The 19051-nt window shown below is 43.0% G+C and overlaps 1 long non-coding RNA gene across 3 annotated transcripts; it reads right to left on the bottom strand.

Annotated features, from left to right (window-relative positions):
* Nucleotides 1-16011: 16011 nt before the first annotated feature.
* LOC123094887 (uncharacterized) lies at nucleotides 16012-17946 on the bottom strand. 3 transcript variants are annotated; one of them, XR_006446025.1, is made up of 4 exons: nucleotides 17741-17946; nucleotides 17608-17661; nucleotides 17228-17440; nucleotides 16014-17148 (listed from the first exon to the last, which is right to left on the bottom strand). It is a non-coding gene; the product is annotated as an uncharacterized lncRNA (long non-coding RNA). The 3 variants fall into 3 exon arrangements; XR_006446026.1 differs by having other exon boundaries at nucleotides 17228-17427; nucleotides 17741-17909; XR_006446024.1 differs by having other exon boundaries at nucleotides 16012-17148; nucleotides 17228-17661; nucleotides 17741-17912.
* Between the last annotated feature and the right edge of the window lie 1105 nt (nucleotides 17947-19051).

Here is a 19051-nt window from a genome sequence, read left to right on the forward strand (position 1 = left end):
TGACATAAAAACAATAATACTTCAAGCATACCAACCAAGCAATTATGTCTTATAGAAATAACATAGCCAAAGAAAGCTCATCCCTACAAAATCATATAGCCTGGCTATGCTCCATCTTCATCACACAAAATACTCCCATCATGCACAACCCCAGTTTCAGCCAAGCAATTGGTTCATACTTTTTAACGTGCTTCAACTTTTTCAACTCTTATGCAATACATGAGCGCAAACCATGGACATAGCACTATGGTGGTATATGGTGGTGGTTGTGAGGACAAAAAGGGAGAAGATAGCCTCACATCAACTAGGCGTATCAACGGGCTATGGAGATTCCCATCAATAGATATCAATGTGAGTGAGTAGGGATTGCCATGCAACGGATGCACTAGAGGTATAAATATATGAAAGCTCTACAAAAGAAACTAAGTGGGTGTGCATCCAACTTGCTTGCTCACGAAGACCTAGGGCATTTTGAGGAAGCCCATCATTGGAATATACAAGCCAAGTTCTATAATGAAAAATTCCCACTAGTATATGAAAGTAAAAGCATAGGAGACTCTCTCTATGAAGAACATGGTGCTACTCTGAAGCACAAGTGTGGTAAAAGGATAGTAACATTGCCCCTTCTCTCTTTCTCTCTCATTTTTTCCTTTTTATTTTATTTATTTATTTTTGGTGGGATTCTTTGGCCTCTTTTTTTATTTGGGCTTCTTTGGCCTCTTTTATTTTTCATAAAGTCCGGAGTCTCATCCTGACTTGTGGGGGAATCATAGTCTCCATCATCCTTTCCTCACTGGGGCAATGCTCTAATAATGATGATCATCACACTTTTATTTACTTACAACTCAATATTATAACTCGATATCTCGAACAAAGATATGACTCTATATGAATGCTTCCGACGGTGTACCGGGATGTGCAATGATCTAGCATAGCAATGACATCAAAAAACGGACAAGCCATGTTAACATCATGCTAGCTATCTTATGATCATGCAAAGCAATATGACAATGAATGCTCAAGTCATGTATATGATGATGATGGAAGTTGCATGGCAATATATCTCGGAATGGCTATGGAAATGCCCTAATAGGTAGGTATGGTGGCTGTTTTGAGGAAGGTAAATAATGGGTTCATGATACCGGCAAAAGTTGCGCGGCACAATAGAGGCTAGCAAAGTGGAAGGGTGAGTGTGCGTATATCCATGGACTCACATTAGTCATAAAGAACTCATATACTTATTGCAAAATTATACTTGCCCTCGAAGCAAAGTACTACTACGCATGCTCCTAGGGGAAGGGTTGGTAGGATTTAACCATCGCGTGATCCCGACCTCCACTCATATGGAAAGCAATCAAAGAACACCTCATGCTCCAAGTTCGTTACATAATGGTTCACCATACGTGCATGCTATGGGAATTGCAAACCTCAACACAAGTATTTCTCAATTCCACAATTACTCAACTAGCACGACTCTAATATCACCACCTTTATCTCGCAAAACTATTGCAAGGAATCAAACTATCATATTCAGTGATCTACAAGTTTATGTAGGATTTTATGACTAACCATGTGAATGACCAATTCCTGTCATCTCTCTAAATAGATATAAGGGAAGCAATAGAGTTTAATTCTTTCTACAAAAGATATGCCCACGCTCTAACAATTATAAGTGAAGCAAAAGAGCATTCTACAAATGGCGGTTTTCTATGTCAAGAGAAACAGGCAATCCAAACTTCAAACGATATAAGTGAAGCACATGAAGCATTCTATAAAGCCATACTAAAATGATATAAGTGAAGTGTAATGAGCATTCTATAAATCAACCAAGGACTATCTCATACCATCATGGTGCATAAAAGAAAAGTGAAAACTAAATGGAAAAGATGCTCCAAGACTTGCACATATCGCATAAACGTAACGAATACGAAAACATACTGATACTTGTTGAAGAAAGAGGGGATGCCTTCCGGGGCATCACCAAGCTTAGATGCTTGAGTCTCCTTGAATATTTACTTGGGGTGCCTCGGGCATCTCCAAGCCTGAGCTCCTGCCTCTCTTCCTTTTCCTCATATCGAGACCTCCTCGATCAAACACTTCATCCACACAAAACTTCAACAGAAAACTCGGTAAGATCCGTTAGTATAATAAAGCAAATCACTACTCTAAGTACTGTTGCAAACCAATTCATATTTTGTTTTTGCATTGTGTCTACTGTAACATAACTTTTTCATGGCTTAATCCACTGATATAAATTGATAGATTCATCAAAACAAGCAAACTATGCATCAAAAACAGAATCTGTCAAAAACATAACAGTCTGTAGCAATCTGAACATTCACCAAACTTCTAGTACCCCAAAAATTCTACCAAAATTAGTAAATATAAAAAATTTGAACATCAAGACAGTGAAAAAGGAATCAGAACCGTTTGACGTTCCAGTTAAAAATGTAAAATCGCGCACTACAGCCAAAGTTTCTGTCCTGCACCGTACAAACCAACAAGCATTGTAAACATCCTAAAGGAAAACCTTGGCACATTATTTTTATAATACAATGGAATAATACAAGGGGATATTATTTTTGATGAAAAGTTTCTGTAATTAAGATTCACAAAGTTTCCGCGAGCATGAACAAAGTTCAAGGAGCTCTCCCACTTCAACAATGCTTGTCTTTCTTACTTTTACTTCCCTTTTTGAAAAGTTTTGGGTTCCCCTCTTTATTTTGTTTTTGTTTTTAGACTATATAAAAGCACTCAACAGAAATGACTCTCTAAAACTTCTGAGTTGTCTCCTTGGCAGCGCTTTCTTTAAAGCCATTAAGCTAGGCATATAGTGCTCAAGTAACGGATCCACCCGGATCCCAAGGTATATCAAAGCCAATTTTAATTAACAGTGATGTGTAATTTAGTAGTGAGCACAAAGTAACATATATCATGCAACAATGAAGTCTAACTCTCTTCCTATGCATCGGCATGTCATAAAAGAACAATTCATGCACACATAGTAAAGGCCAACGCATAGTATAAGCAATTTCTTGCAATTTTATCATATTGGAAACATAAAGAGGCGGATATGTAGTTACTCTCTCATAATAATTGCAAGTAGGAGAAGCAAGCACATGCATATTATATCTATCAAAATCATCATGTGCAACGGTAAAAGGCAACCCATCAATATAATCCTTAATAAGCACAAACTTCTCCGATATAGTGCAGTCGGGAGAATTCAAAAAGATAATAGGACTATCATGCGTGGGTGCAATAGCAACAATTTCATGTTTAACATAAGGAACTATAGAAAGTTCATCTCCATAAGAATAATTCATATTGGCATCTTGGCCACAAGCATAGCAAGCATCATCAAAAAGGGATATTTCAAGAGAATCAACGGGATCATAGTAATCATCATAGCAATCATCCTTCGGTAAGCACGAAGGGGAATTAAACAATGTATGAGTTGAAGAGTTACTCTCATTAGAAGGTGGGCACAGGTGATCAATCCGCTCTTCCTCCTTTTGTTCTTCGCTCTCCTCGTCACTTTTTCATCCAATGAGCTCACAGTTTCATCAATTTCTTCTTCCATAGCTTCCTGCAAAATATTAGTCTCTTCTTGGACAGCGGAGACTTTCTCAATAAATGCATCAATATTGTAATTGTATTCATAATTGTCATAGCAATATTTCAATATAGCAAAATTTTCAGGCCTATAAACATCATCATCTAAAGCTTCATACTTTTCAAACAAAGATTCAATTTCATAAGCAGCCATAAAAGCAACAAATTCTTCAATTTGTTCAACATCATAGTAATCATATATACCATTAGCATAAGAATCTAAGGTTTCATTATCATTAAATTCACATGAAAAGGGAAGGTGTGGAGCCTTCATCCTAGAGCAACAAGTATAATCATATTTCAAGCATAGATCCCGAGCATACCAATGCAACATATTAATTTGATCCCATAATAGTTTCACTTTTTGTGTCAAGCGATAATCCCTAAAGTATTCACGTTGATCCAACGTTACTCCCATTATAAAGTTGAATGAGGTTTTCTCAGGATTATCAAAGTAGTACATAATATTTTGAACATAATGAGTATCGAGGGTTTTAAGAGGTTCCACATCTCCTTGAGTAGCAAGTACACCTATTTTTTTGTATTTCGTGTTCCATATCCATAACTAAAGATAGAGAACAACTTAGAACAGCAAATAAAAATTACTTAGTGATAAAGCAAACAAGCACACACGAGAATATTCACCCCACACTATGACTCCCCGGCAACGGCGCCAGAAAAAGGTCTTGATGACCCGCAAGTATACGGGATAGTTGTAGCCTCTTTCGATAAGTAAGAGTGTCGAACCCAACGAGGAGCTAAAGGTAGAACAAATACTCTCTCAAGTCCTATCGGCCACTGATACGACTCTACACACGCTTGACGTTCGCTTTACCTAGAACAAGTATGAAACTAGAGGTACTTTGTAGGTGTTGTTGGATAGGTTTGCAAGATAGTAAAGAACGCGCAAATAGAAAATAGGGGTTGTTTCAATAAATAAACAATAAAGTAAGTAGAGCGAGTGTGGAAAAGTGGTGATAGGAGTTGTGAAATTGTCCCTAAGCAATTGACTACGCTACTAGACCGATAGCAAGTTTTATGTGGGAGAGGCATAAGCTAACATACTTTCTCTTCTTGGATCATATGCACTTATGATTGGAACTCTAACAAGCATTAGCAACTACTAAAGATCATTAAGGTAAAACCCAACCATAGCATTAAAGCATCAAGTCCCCTTTATCCCATACGCCACAACCCCCTTACTCGGGTTTATGCTTCTGTCACTCAAGCAACCCACTATAAGCGAATCATGAACGTATTGCAACACCCTACAGCAGGAATTCCCTCACGCTTGTGCGACACGGAGGGCACAATAGGACAGCAACATAACCACAAGAAAATTAAACCAATCATAGCAATTCATCAATCACCGGTAGGACAACGAAAATCTACTCAGACATCATAGGATGGCAACACATCATTGGATAATAATATGAAGCATAAAGCACCATGTTTAAGTAGAGGGTACAGCGGGTTGCGGGAGAGTGGACCGCTGAATATAGATGGGGGAAGGTGATGGAGATGTTGGTGAAGATGGCGGTGGTGTTGGTGAAGATGGCGGTGATGATGATGGCCCCTGGTGGCGTTCCGGCGCCACCTGAAGTAAGGAGGAGAGAGCCCCCCTTCTTCTTCTTCTTCTTCTTCTTCTTCCTTGACCTTCTCCCTAGATGGGAGAAGGGTTTCCCCTCTAGTCCTTGGCTCCCATGGCTTGGGAGGGGCGAGAGCCCCTCCAAGATTGGATCTATCTCTCTGTTTCTCTCTGTTTCTGCGCTCCCAGATCCTTCCCCTTCACCGTTTCTTTTATATCCGGAGATCTGTAACTCCGATTGGGGTGAATCTTTCGCCCAGATTTTTCTCATAAAATTAGCTTTCTTGCGGAAAAAGAAGAGCGTCAACTTCCTTACGGGTGGCCCACGATAGTGTCAGGCGCGCCCAGGGGGGAAGGGTGCCCCCCTGTCTTGTGGCCACCTCGGGCACCGTTTCGCATTGATTCTTCCTCCGGAAAATCCCAAATATTCCAAAATAATTCTCCGTCCGTTTTTATCCCGTTTGGATTCCGTTTGATATTGGGTTTCTGTGAAACATAAAACATCCAACAAACAGGAACTGGCACTGGGCACTGGATCAATATGATAGTCCCAAAAATAGTATAAAAAGTTGCCAAAAGTATATGAAAGTTGAAGAATATTGGCATGGAACAATCAAAAATTATAGATACGATGGAGATGTATCAGTCCCCTTTCAAATCCGGCCGTTGTGGGATCCCTTCCCGCCAACATTTGGGAAGAGGACCAAGGCCACTAGAAATAGGACTTAGCCACCACCACAGAGGACAGATGGAGTCGACATCCGCTCAGCTCTATCGAGCCCAAGAACACCTCACCTCCTGAGGCCAGTTCATCCACTATACTAGTTCATCCTCAGCCCTCCGAGGCAATCCACCAAAACACTGGAGTAGGGTATTACACCGCAAGGTGGTCCGAACCAGGATAAACTGCTGTGTCTCTTTGTCTCTTCGAGCTCGTCGCGCTAGGCTTAGGAGGATCGCGAGTAGGCATGCTGGGTAGGTTGAGATCTCTGCACGCACCCCAGAGTTCGAACCTCTCAAGGGTTTGCAGAACCTGTAATCCGACACAAAGGTGGTCTTGGACATGGAGAATTTACAATGAATTTCTTCATGTACCTAGGAGTAACGTAGCGATATTCCTTCCATTCCTTTGCCCACCTCCTTTCAATCCTTTGTATGCCCACTTTGCGCTAATTCTAGTTTTCTTTTCCATGAGATTCTTCATCGGTGTGCAATTGATATGTCTCCAACGTATCTATAACTTTTTTATTGTTCCATGATGTTATATTATCATTCTTGGATGTTTTACAATCATTATAGTCATTTTATATCATTTTTTGGTACTAACCTATTGACATAGTGCTTAGTGCCAGTTGCTGTTTTCTGCATGTTTTTTACATCGGAGGAAATCAATACCAAACGGGGTCCAAATGCAGCGTAACTTTTTGAGGATTTTTTTGGGCCAGAAGACATCTAGTGGGCCAAGGCTGTACCTGGGGGGTGCCTCGAGGAGGGCAGCACCCACCAGGGTGCGCCAGGAGGCCCAAGTGCGCCCTGGTGGGTTGTGCCCACCTCGGGTGCCCCCTGAACCACCTCGTTGCTCTATAAATACCCCAATATTCCAGAAACCCTAGGGGAGTCAACGAAAATCAATTCCAGCCGTTGCAGAGTCCAGAACCACCAGATCCAATCTAGACACCATCACGGATGTGTTCACCACTTCCATTGGTGCTTCTCGATGATGCGTGAGTAGTTCTTTATAGAACTACGGGACCGTAGTTAGTAGCTATATGGCTTCCTCTCTCTCTCTCTCTCTTGATTATCAATACAATGGTCTCTTGGAGATCCATATGATGTAAGCCTTTTGCGGTGTGTTTGTTGGGATTCGATGAACTTTGAGTTTATGATCAGATGTATGTTTTATCCATGAAAGTTATTTGAGTCTTCTTTGATCTCTTATATGCATGATTCATATTTCTTCTCCGATATTTGAGTTTTGTTTGGCCAACTTGATCTATTTATCTTGCAATGGGAAGAGGTGCTTTGTAGTGGGTTCGATCTTACGGTGCTTGATCCCAGTGACAGAAGGGGAACCGACACGTATGTATCGTTGCTACTAAGGATAACAAGATGGGGTCTATATCTAAATAAATAGATAAACAGATCTTGTCTACATCATGTCATCGTTCTTATTGCATTACTCCGTTTTTCCATGAACTTAATACACTAGATGCATGTTGGATAGCGGTCGATGTGTGGAGTAATAGTAGTAGATGCAGGCAGGAGTCGGTCTACTAATCTTGGACGTGATGCCTATATAATGATAATTGCCTGGATATCATCATGATTATTTGAAGTTCTATCAATTGCCCAACAGTAATTGTTTTCCCACCGTTTGCTATTTTTCTCGAGAGAAGCCACTAGTGAAACCTACGGCCCCCGAGTCTCTTTTCATCATATTTGCCTTTATGATCTATTTTCCTTTGCATTTATTTTCAGATCTATTAAACCAAAAATACAAAAATACCTTGCTGCAATTTATTTGTTCCGTGATCTATAAATCCTACATACCACTTTTACCTCACGTTATTTGCCTATCTTGAGGCACCGTACCCGAAAGGCATTGACAACCCCTTTAACACGTCGGGTTGTGAGTATTTGTTATTTGTGCGCAGGTGCTGTTTACGTGGTGTGAGGAGGTTCTCCTACTGGTTCGATAACCTTGGTCTCGTCATTGAGGGAAATACCTGCTGTTGCTATACTGCATCATCCCTTCCTCTTTGGGGAAATACCGACGTAGTTCTAGCAGACATCAGCAATATTCATCATATATATCCTCAGGGATTGCAAATGATGTGTTCGTCTCTGGCCTCTTTCCTCCTTTCTGAGGTCTCTTCCCATCTGCCATTTTCCTCACTTGAAGACTTTGAACTTTGGATATTTCTGAGGAAGGATGCAAATTTTTCTTCAACGAACGCTGCAAATGAGTTACGTTGATGAGAACCTAGTGATTCGTCATCAGACATTTTGTACCTGTGAAGAAAGTATAGGTGCGAAGAATTTGGAGAGGTCATATGTGTTCTTAGAAATTTTTCAAAAAGTATCAAGTTGAGGAATTTGACCATAGATGTCTTGAGGAATTTCACTAAGCGTTCTTGACTCAGGTCCCAGAGTTGTACAGATTAGAAAATCCACACAATTGAGGAATCTTGAGGAAAATCATAGCTTAGAGAAACAAATCAAGGGAAAGAAGCATTGAGGTGTTCTAAGGAGTAGATTTGAAGAATAAACACCTTTTGAGGATTTTGTGAAAATCATAAGAACCAAAATATGGCAGTAAAATTAGATTTTAATTACCCTTGATGAAGAACACGATGAACTAGGAGTGGAGATGGATAAGTTCGTTAGTTCAGATCTCCCACGCCCTAACTCACGGCGGGAGACAGCTACGGTGACGGCGGAGTGAAGATTTCCGCGGCCGGAGCGAGTACGATGACGGCGAGGTCAAGGCAGTTAAGCTCTTCCTCACTGGCAACAATGGAGTGTAGCAATGGTGCTAGGTCAGAGCTCGAGCGACGGGAGTGAGATCGAGCGGAGTAAGTGAGGTCTGAGGAGGGTGAGGGGTATTTATAGCCAAAGTGAAAAACTGCTCGCCCGAAGATTTTGGACGAACATGCCCCGACCCTTGCTATCCTATCGACATGTGTCATCCACGTACTGAGAGGTGGAGATCATGGGGGGTCTTGGGTGAGTAGCTTAATCCATCATGGGAAGTGGAACAGTTTGAGCGGCAATAGCCAAAAATTCAAATGTGAAATATTTAGAGTATCATTCACAAATTTTTCAGTTGTCAAGGACACAGTGAAGACTTTGAACGGGTTTCAAATAGAACGCATATGAAGAATTTGTGAACAGACTGGGTTGAGTTTAGCATAGAGGGGGAATGGGTCTGATCACATTCACTTAGATGAAAATCAACTTGAAGAATTAGCTATAAGTGAATGTTGTTGAGGACATTGAAAACTCAAATACATATATAGGGTGGGTCTATTATGATAACACCCCTTAAGATCTTATTCTAATAACACCTGGTCTTATTCTGCTAACACCTTCGAAACCTGCTCAGCACCCCGAACAGAACAGAAAAAGCCAAGACAGACAAACTGCAACCGACCCCTACTCCGTGGCGCTCGAGGCCGACAACCCACCTACCCCCATTCCCCCACCCGCAACTCCCCCATGCCCGCACAACCCCACACCCACCCCTCCCGGTGTCCCCTCGACCTTCCTCTGACCACGGCACGCAGCCGCCTCCACCTTCCTCTGACCTTAGTGCATAGCCGCCGCGCCTCTTTCTCTCAAACCACCCACTCCCATGGCGGCTCCCACTCCACCCCATGGTTGGCGCTGCCCCTTCCAAGCCGGCTGCGATGAGATCCAGCGCGCCACCCTTGAGCACCTGCCAGGACCCAATGGCGGGTCCCCCGACCTCTGCACTTCGTCCCACCCGGCGATGCGCCGCCGCGCCTAACATTCCGGTGCACAGGCACCCCTTTCCCTGCTGGTAACCGCCTAGGCCATGCCTCTCACCTCAGACCCATTGGCTGATTTGCCAGATCCGCGGCAGAGCTCTCTGATCTGATCCGCCCCGATTCCCTCCGCCGCCACCACCAGAGCTCCCCATTTCCACCGGAGCACGCCGCTCCCGCGCAGCCAACTGCCCGGCCCTTGAAGCCAGCCAGCTTGGCCCCCTCCCTCCCCGTACCGCACCAACCTCCCACTGCGCCGGTGATGGATCGGAGCAACCTCTCCTCTCCCTGCGTCAGATCCGGGAGGCCTCGTCCACTCTGCGCCAACCCTGCCACGGATCCGGTGAGATCCACCGTTACATCTTCCTCGGCGCTGCGTGTGACGATGATGCCGGCCCGAGGATGAAGACGTCGGCAACATGGCTTGTAGTTCGTTGTAGCTCAGTGTGCAGCTCGTCGCGGCTCATTTTTGCAGCTCACTATGCCGTGGTGTGCAGTCCGCTCCCATGGGCGCATCGTTCGCCGTGCATCCCACAACAGGCAGTACGGACGGCGACGCCATGCTGGGTGTCATGCGCATCCCGCTGCACTGGAGTTCAAAAAAATTGTGCAACGCTATTCAATTTTCACTAACACCTCTCTATTCAATTTCATTTTAGAGGTTTTTTAGTTTATTTTGCTGCTGCAGTGCGACGCCTGCAGTTCGTTACATTTTGGTTTTGTGTGTGCAATGTTGTTCGCTGCTAGGGCTTCCTCTAGTCAATCACCGAATTGGAGGTCGTTGGATCCCCCCCCAAAACTTGGTCCACCTACAGATGCCGAAGTCGTGCAGTTTGGCCTCGATTTGTTTGGGATATCACTGGAGTTTGCTTTCTTTGTTAGTGTGGTGTGGTTTGGTTTTGTAGATGGATGTCCGGCTAGTGGAGAGTGCAAATTTTGTATGTGTGTGTGTGTGGCTGTGTAAAACATTCAGCTAGATGTTGAAGCTCACTTTGTCTCTATCTCGCAGTTCATTACAAAACTCCTCCGTGATTATCTTGGTAAACAGACAAAAATATCTCAAAAGAAGCTCACTTCTTATTAGATGTCTCAGTTCCCGCGGTCCACTCGCCCCGGTCTACACCCATATAAAGTAATAAGTATGAAAAAAACGAAAACTCATGTGATTCATTTTAGGTGGTGAGGCGGTTCATTTTCATAGTGTTGTGGTTCACTTAATCCCAATGTTAAATGCAGAAAAATTGTTATGGAGACGACAAAAAGAATTCAAGCGGTTCACTTACGGCTGATGTGAAGTGCGGTCCACTTTCTCGTCTAAGAAAATATACGTCCCACAGAAAAACATGAAGTTCACTTACTGTTTGATGCAGTGCGGTTTTCCGTCTGAAGCAGTGCGGTTTTCTGTCGGATGAAATTCATTCGTTGATTTGGGTGTCGCCAGAAACAGTGTCCGCATTTTGGTAATTTCAAAACTGCTCTGAAATCGTAAGGAATTAGCGAGAGTGTTCTACATGAAAAAGTTGCGCCTCGTTGATATCTTTCCAACCGTGTATCGTTTAAATCATTCCGATCAGTGGTTTGTAAAAATTCACGAAAAACGGCCGCTGACTCTCATCGTCAGCCGCACAATTTTCAAAATTAACTAAACACCGTAAGGAATCTCAAAAACATTTCAACATATGAAAGTTGCGCCTTGTCCATAGCTTTCCAATGACATATTACATGCCTCGTTTCAACAAATGGTTCAAAAATTAGAGCGAAAACAGTACCGAAAATTGCAAAAATTTCAAAAAAAACGCAATTCCGCGATTTAGTAAATTTGAAACTGCTCTTAAACCGTAACGAATTAGAGAAAATAATACATATGAAAAAGATGCGCCTCGACGAATCTTTCCAACAGCATATCATTGGCTTTATTCCTATGAACGGTTTAGAAAAAATCACAAAAATACGCTTGCTGCCACTCGTTGTGAGCCACACCATTTTCAAAACTGCTCTTAAACCGCGAGGAATCTCGGAAAGTGTTCCACATATAGAAGTTGCGCTTAATCCATAGATTTCCAACGGTTTATTATACGCCTGTTTCGATAAACTGTTAAAAAACTAGAACGAAAACAGTACCGGAAAAACACGGCGTGCAGTTTTTTTGCGATGGGAAGTTCACTCGCGTGAGTACTGCAGCACACTTGGTTCAAACAATGACGTGCACTTGCATAGAGCGTGCAGTGCGGAAGTGTTATCAGAATAGTTATTCTGCTAATATTAGCAGAATAGACCGGCTATATTATATATATATATAGGGTGGGTCTATTATGATAACACCCTTAAGACTCTTATTCTGCTAACAGTGTGCTTATTCTGCTAACACCAACACCCCCGTCGCGCCTACGAGACCCGAACATACGGGAAAAAAGAAAAAAGTCAACCAACCCCAGGAAACCATCCCCACTTCCCGTGCCCAACCCTCTCCCTCCCACCTTCTTCCTCCCCGCACTTTACTCCCACCTCCCCTCCACCTTCCACTGCCGGCGCCGCCCCAGCGCCCGGCCAACTCCCTCCGCCGCGGTGGCTGGCGAGCTGCCCATCTTTCGCGCACCTTGCCGGCGCCCCGTCCTCCCTCCCCGCACATTGCCCCCGCGCGCACCCCCACCATGCCACATCTTCCCGCCACCGGACCCCTTCGGTCAACGGCGGCCCCCATCCCGTGCAGCACGACACTGGATCCGGCGCGTTGCCATCCTCTCGCACAGCCCCAACCCGCCCACACACTGCCCACCCTATTTCAGCTGCGCACCACCCGCGCCGCCCCTTCCCGGCCACCACCACGCGCCACCCCTTCCCAACCACCACCCGCGCCATCCCGTCACGGTCACCACCACGCGCCTCCCCGCCCCGGCCACCACCACGCACGGCCCCTGGACCGGCCCCCAACCATGCGCTCGCACCTCCCTGCTTCCCACGTCGCCCCCTCACCCCCCGAGCTGCATCCTCGACGGGATCCATTCGTAGGACCCCAACCATCTCCTACCCCATGCTACATCCCCCTCTACTTCTTCCTTGCTCACCAGCTATGGCCACAACGCGTGCCGATGAGAAGCGTTTGGTCTCATGCTCGGGCCGGATCCACTCCGCCCGTCCCCCCATTACCTCCCCCTAGAGCCGCGGCTGCCCCAGATCTGCGCTACCCCGGCGACCTCGTGCCTCCAACACGGCCAGTGCACCGTCACCCACGACCCTCCCTATGCGACGCCGACACGTCTCCACCTTCCTGCGTAGCCGCTGGAGGAGATCGAGAGCCACCTGCATCCAGGCGCGCTAATCCCTGCTTGCCCAATATAGGCTCCATCCCCTCCTTGTGGCCGTGGCTATTTGCAGTTCTCAGTGATCCCCTGTGGGCATCCGCAACGGCGGCCTTACTATTGAGCTGGACTACGGCCTCCTCCACTACGGCCGGGCCAGCTCCCCCGTCTCGCCTTCTCCCCATCTTGGACTTGACGGCTAATGGCCGCGTCGGGAAGGGGCGCAAGGAGGTCCGTTGCGGCGCTGCCATGCTGTTTTGGTTGACCGTTGGTTGTAGTTCCCTTTGTCGATGAGGAGAGTCACCTCTCGCTACAGTGCAACTCGGCTAGCTCCCTGTTGCAGTTTGATCGAGGTCGATGGCTCCTCCGGCCGGGAGTTCGTGGTTCAGTTTCAAAGTGTTTTGCATAGTTTTTGGTTCATGGCATCTTCTGTGCAGTTCATTGCTTTTTCTTTGAAAATTTCATGTCTGATCCAGAACTCCAGCTCCGCCTTCAGTCTAGAATTGCAGTGTAGTGCATAGTACAAAGGAGTTCACTTCGTCAAATATTGTACACATGAGTTCACTTTTTATTATTTTTGGAGGAATTGTTGTTTGCAAATTTGTAAGGACATGGTGTATAATTTGTTAAAACCGATGCAGCTCACTAAGAAAACCTTTGCGGTGCACTTTGCAAAAACAAAGGAGTTCACTTGTAAAAAATTGTATAGAGGAGTTCACTTTTTATTATTTTTGGAGGTTTTTTTGCAAATTTGTAAGGACATGGTGTATAATTTGTTAAAATCGATGCAGCTCATTAAGAAAACCTTTGCGGTGCACTTTGCAAAACAAAGGAGTTCATTTTGTAAAAAAATGTATAGAGGAGTTCTCTTTGCATTTAAAACATGCAAAATGCAGTGCGCTTTGGTCTTGCAAAAAAGTCCACTACGAAGAACTTTTTGGTACACTTCATATAAAACAAAAATGAATTTTGAAAAAAATGCCAATGCGGTGCACTTTGGTCTAAAAATGCATCTAGAAAACATGCAAATGTGGTGCACTTTGATCTTGAAAGAAGCTCAATATGAAGGACTTTTTAGTACACTACATTTGAAACAAAAAATGCATTAAAAATGTAGTGCACTTGACTGTCTAATGCAGTGCAGTTTTTAGTCCGAAGCAGTGCGGTTTTCTGTCTGATGTGGTCCACTCATCGATTTTAGTGTCGCGGAAAAACAAAGTGCCACATTTCAGTAGAATCGAAACTGCTCTTAAACCGTAAGGAATTAGAGAGAGAGTTCTACATGAAAGAGTTGTGCATCATCGGTATCTTTCCAACGGTGTTTCTTTTGAATCGTTTCGACCAGCGGTTTGCAAAAATTTCGCCAAAAACGGCCGCTGCCACTCGTCGTCCGCCGCACGATTTACAAAATTAACTTAAAACCGTAAGGAATTTCAAAAATATTTCAACATATGAAAGTTGCGCCTCATTCGTAGCTTTCCAACGGCGTATCACACGCCTCGCTTTGACAAATGGTTCAAAAACTGGAGTGAAAACAGTACCGAAAATTTGAAAAAAATTGAAAAACAGAATTCCGCGATTTAGTAAATTTGAAACTGCTCTTAAACCGTAAGGAATTAGAGAAACATTTATATATGAAAAAGATGCGCCTCGACGATATCTATCCAATGGCGTATCATTTGCTTCATTCCGACAAGCGGTTTAGAAAAAAACGCGAAAAAACGGTCGCTGCCACTCGTCATCCGCCGCACCATTTTCAAAACTGCTCTTAAACCGTGTGAAATCTCGAAAAGTATTCAACATGTAGAAGTTGCGCCTAATCCATAGCTTTTTAACGGTATATTACACGCCTCATTCCGATAAACGGTTAAAAAATTAGAGCGAAAATAGTACCGAAAAAATAACGCGTGCAGTTTTTTCCGACGAGAAGTTCACAACAGTATATATTGCAGTGCTTGTCGTTAAAATGATGCAGTGCGCTTCTGTTGAGCGTGCAGTGCCGAAGTGATGTGCAGAATAGTTATTCTGCTAATATTAGCAGAATAGACCGTATATATATATATATATATATATATATATATATATATATATATATATATATATATATATATATATGACTCCTTTTTTATACTCCCACGAGTATGTACTCCCACCCCTGATGGATAAGATAAACAACTGAGAACCAACGTAAAAATGGCAGAAAAATAATCGGTATATAAGGTGGGTCCATGTGATGACCTGGAAGGGAGGAACGGCCATCTTGACCCGCTAGAAAATAGGAATCTGTTTAAGAGTTGTTATTTCAGAAGGAAGTATATCACCTTTCCTTAGGAGTATATCACGTTTTAAATAGAGTGCTTGCGTTTGGAAGGAGAATTAGAGATCCTTGGTGCCGATTGAATTGGTCCTATACGTAGCAACTTGGAAGATTGCATGGGTTTGTTTGTGTCCATCTATGTACTGTAGTATATTCAGTACTGTAGTTTCACTTCTGAAGGAGTATGTACCTCAATAATCTCAAAAGGTGTACACTCCATTTTCCTTGGAACAGGTAAATACTGTTTTTTTCAAGTATATGCTAACTTTTTTTATTAGAAGGAGGTATGTACTTATTTTTGTAAGGACTATATATACTAATTTTGTAAGGAGCATATACTGTTTTACGTAATATATACTGCAGCTTTTTCAGTTATATGATACAATTAAATGAAGTATGTGTTATATAGTCCTTATTTAAGGTGGTATATACTTCAGTGGATGATACATAAGAAGTATATACTACTTGTTTAAAAAACAACTATATACTTCACTGAACTTAAAGCAGTATACTTCACTGGATATAAAGCATTATATACTTCATGGGATTAAAACAGCTTCACTGGATTTGAAGTATATACTTCATGGGATTAAAAACAGTATATACTTCAGCATGACCTCTTTTTTTTAAGTATATAGTTAGTATCATTCAAAAAGCATATGCAACCTTTTCACATACTATTGCTTATCATTCGAAGAACTATACAGTGCTTGTAACCAAAGAAATACATATTAATATTGCCAAAGAAGTGTATACTACTTCAGATAGAAGTATTGGTCTATCTAGCAGAACATGCTTAAAAGATGCACTCGTTGTACAGAAATTTGCATATAGCAGAAACATTTATACTGATCAAGAAAACTGGACTATGCAACTATTTTTACATCTTCAAAAAGTTTTAAATGCTACAAAAAAATGGAGAAAAGAAGGATTATGTCTTCCGGGAAACTGCAGATATGCTTCTGTACATCGCATGGAGTTGCTCCTCAGTCACACAAACCTACATGCATTGCATCCATGGATATTCAATGGAAACAATTAGCAACATAAGTTAGATTTGCTTGAAAAATAATTTGTATAACTGTACAATATATCAAAGTCCCTGGCTATATATACGAAAAAACTGAACTACGTGTACCAAGCATCCACAAAGAAACAGAGTAAAAAGAGCTTCAAAGTTTGTTTACACGAGGAAGGACAGTAGCTGACCTGATATATGAAAATTTGTGTAGATCTTGAAGAATAAGAGTTTAATTAGGTAGCTGGGGTGAGAGAAGGTGAGTCTCCTCTGGTTCTCCAATCAATTGGACAGTGGCCACGGCAATTAAACGAAGGTGGATGTATATCCTGATTTCATTGATGAATATACTCATCTAGTTTACTAGAACTACACTCAGGGCATGATGGATTTGGCTCATATTCTCACTAACGCGCGATGAATATACCAAATATTTGGTATCAATGACCACAGCATTATCAAGAAGGAAAAATGCAGAAAATATTGCACACGCAAACATGTCGCATCGGATCCGTGGTGGTTTCTGCCCTGTTTACCCGAAAGAAGTCAGAAGGAGAGCCGCCAGAATCAATGGCGCTCAACGGGATTAGATTTCGGCCATGAGGAATTTATGTATGTACTAGATGGTAATGAGACAAATCGAAAAGGTACCTAATATTACTTGATTAGTGGGCTTCCAAACCAGCTGCTTATGGGTTGGAAGAACTCGGATTAGACTCCTACGTCGAGTGGGAAAAACTGGGCGTCGTTGTTCTCTTGCATGGCGCTCTTCAAGTAGCTGCGCTGCAGGTGAAGCCGACGACCTGGATGCTTGAAGAAGAGGAGATGTGAGCGAACCGTAGATTTGATTTCGAGTATGATCTTCGCGCGGCAGAAACGAACCTGGTCATTGACGTTGAGGCCGTTGGCCAGTGAGAAGAGGAACCACGTACTGCAGTGGAGGACGCCGTCGAGCGAGCTCTTCTTTTGCGGCCAATATCACGCCCCCAACCATGATGCAAGCCGCCATCGTCGCCGTCGTCGCCACCGATAATGACACGGGAGAAGAGATCGATATGCGTTCAACTGGATAAGGTCGCCAGCTAAACAATAAACCTCCAGGAAAATCGGAGCAATGACCTTGTTTAGTTAGATTTTTTTTTCACGTATTATTATTTTAGTTAATTAACAGGCAAAATAAAGGAATGCGGGGTGAGCGATGGAATGGGCGAACGAAACAACAAGAGACCTGTGTAGGAGTATGTACTCCCAGGAGTACTAACCTATTTTCCTATATAGGCTCTTCAAGTAGCTGCGCTGCAGGTGAAGCCGATGACCTGGATGCTTGAAGAAGAGGAGATGTGAGCGAACCGTAGATTTGATTTCGAGTATGGTCTTCGCGCGGCAGAAACGAACCTGGTCATTGACGTTGAGGCCATTGGCCGGTGAGAAGAGGAACCACGTACTGCAGTGGAGGACGCCGTCGAGCGAGCTCTTCTTTTGCGGCCAATATCACGCCCCCAACCACGATGCAAGCCGCCATCGTCGTCGTCGCCGCCGCCGATAATGACACAGGAGAAGAGATCGATATGCGTTCAACTGGATAAGGTCGCCACCTAAACAATAAACCTCCAGGAAAATCGGAGCAATGACCTTGTTTAGTTAGAATTTTTTTCACGTATTATTATTTTAGTTAATTAACAGGCAAAATAAAGGAATGCGGGGTGAGCGATGGAATGGGCGAACGAAACAACAAGAGACCTGTGTAGGAGTATGTACTCCTAGGAGTACTAACCTATTTTCCTATATATATATATATATATATATATATATATATATATATATATATATAGTCAATGAAGAGCACAAGTCAAAAAGTTGAAGAAAATGCAAACTTGAGGAATTTGAAAATTGAAGAATTTGCAAAATGAAGAAAAACTCAAATTTGAAGATTTTCTACTTTGGTTGGTGGCGTGACCCATTGTATAAGAATGATGATTTCTGACACTGCGTACAATTGTAGTAGGGCTCTGAGAATCAAATTCATTAATTTCTCCACACTTAGAGGGCTTCATTGATTGAAGAAAAACGTTACTTCATGTGTTGCCCATCTAAGTCATCAATTTTGCATAAGTGTTAGGATGTGTGTCCTTTCAAAGAACATTCAAAGATTCTAAGATATTTAGCTCACACCGCAACTTGCTAAATATCTTCTCATCCAAGGGCTTTGTGAAGATATCTGCCAGTTGTTCTTCAATCTTCACGTGGTCGATGGAGATGTTGCCCTTTAACACATGATCTCAAAGAAAATGATGATGAATCTGGATGTACTTTGTCTTCAACTGCTGAACAGTGTTGTGAGCAAGCTTGATGTCACTCTCATTGTCGCAGTAGAGAGGCACGTTCTTCAAATTGATGCATAGTCCTTGAGGGTTTGCTTCATCCACAACAATTGAGCACAACAAGAATCAGCAACAATGTACTCAGCTTCAGCAGTAGAGAGTGATACACAATTCGCTTCTTCGAGGACAAACAAACTAAGGATCGTCCGAGGAAATGGCATGTGCCTGATGTTGACTTGTGATCCACTTGATCACCAGCATATTTAGAGTCAGAATATCCAATGAGATCAAAAGCCGAGACCTTGGGATACCATAATCCAAGTGTTCGAGTGTGAGTGAGCTAGATATCGAAGAATATGTTTCACAACCTTATGGTGTGATTCCT

The sequence above is a fragment of the Triticum aestivum genome, chromosome 4B, assembly GCF_018294505.1.
Source record: "Triticum aestivum cultivar Chinese Spring chromosome 4B, IWGSC CS RefSeq v2.1, whole genome shotgun sequence".
Classification (NCBI taxonomy): domain Eukaryota; kingdom Viridiplantae; phylum Streptophyta; class Magnoliopsida; order Poales; family Poaceae; genus Triticum; species Triticum aestivum.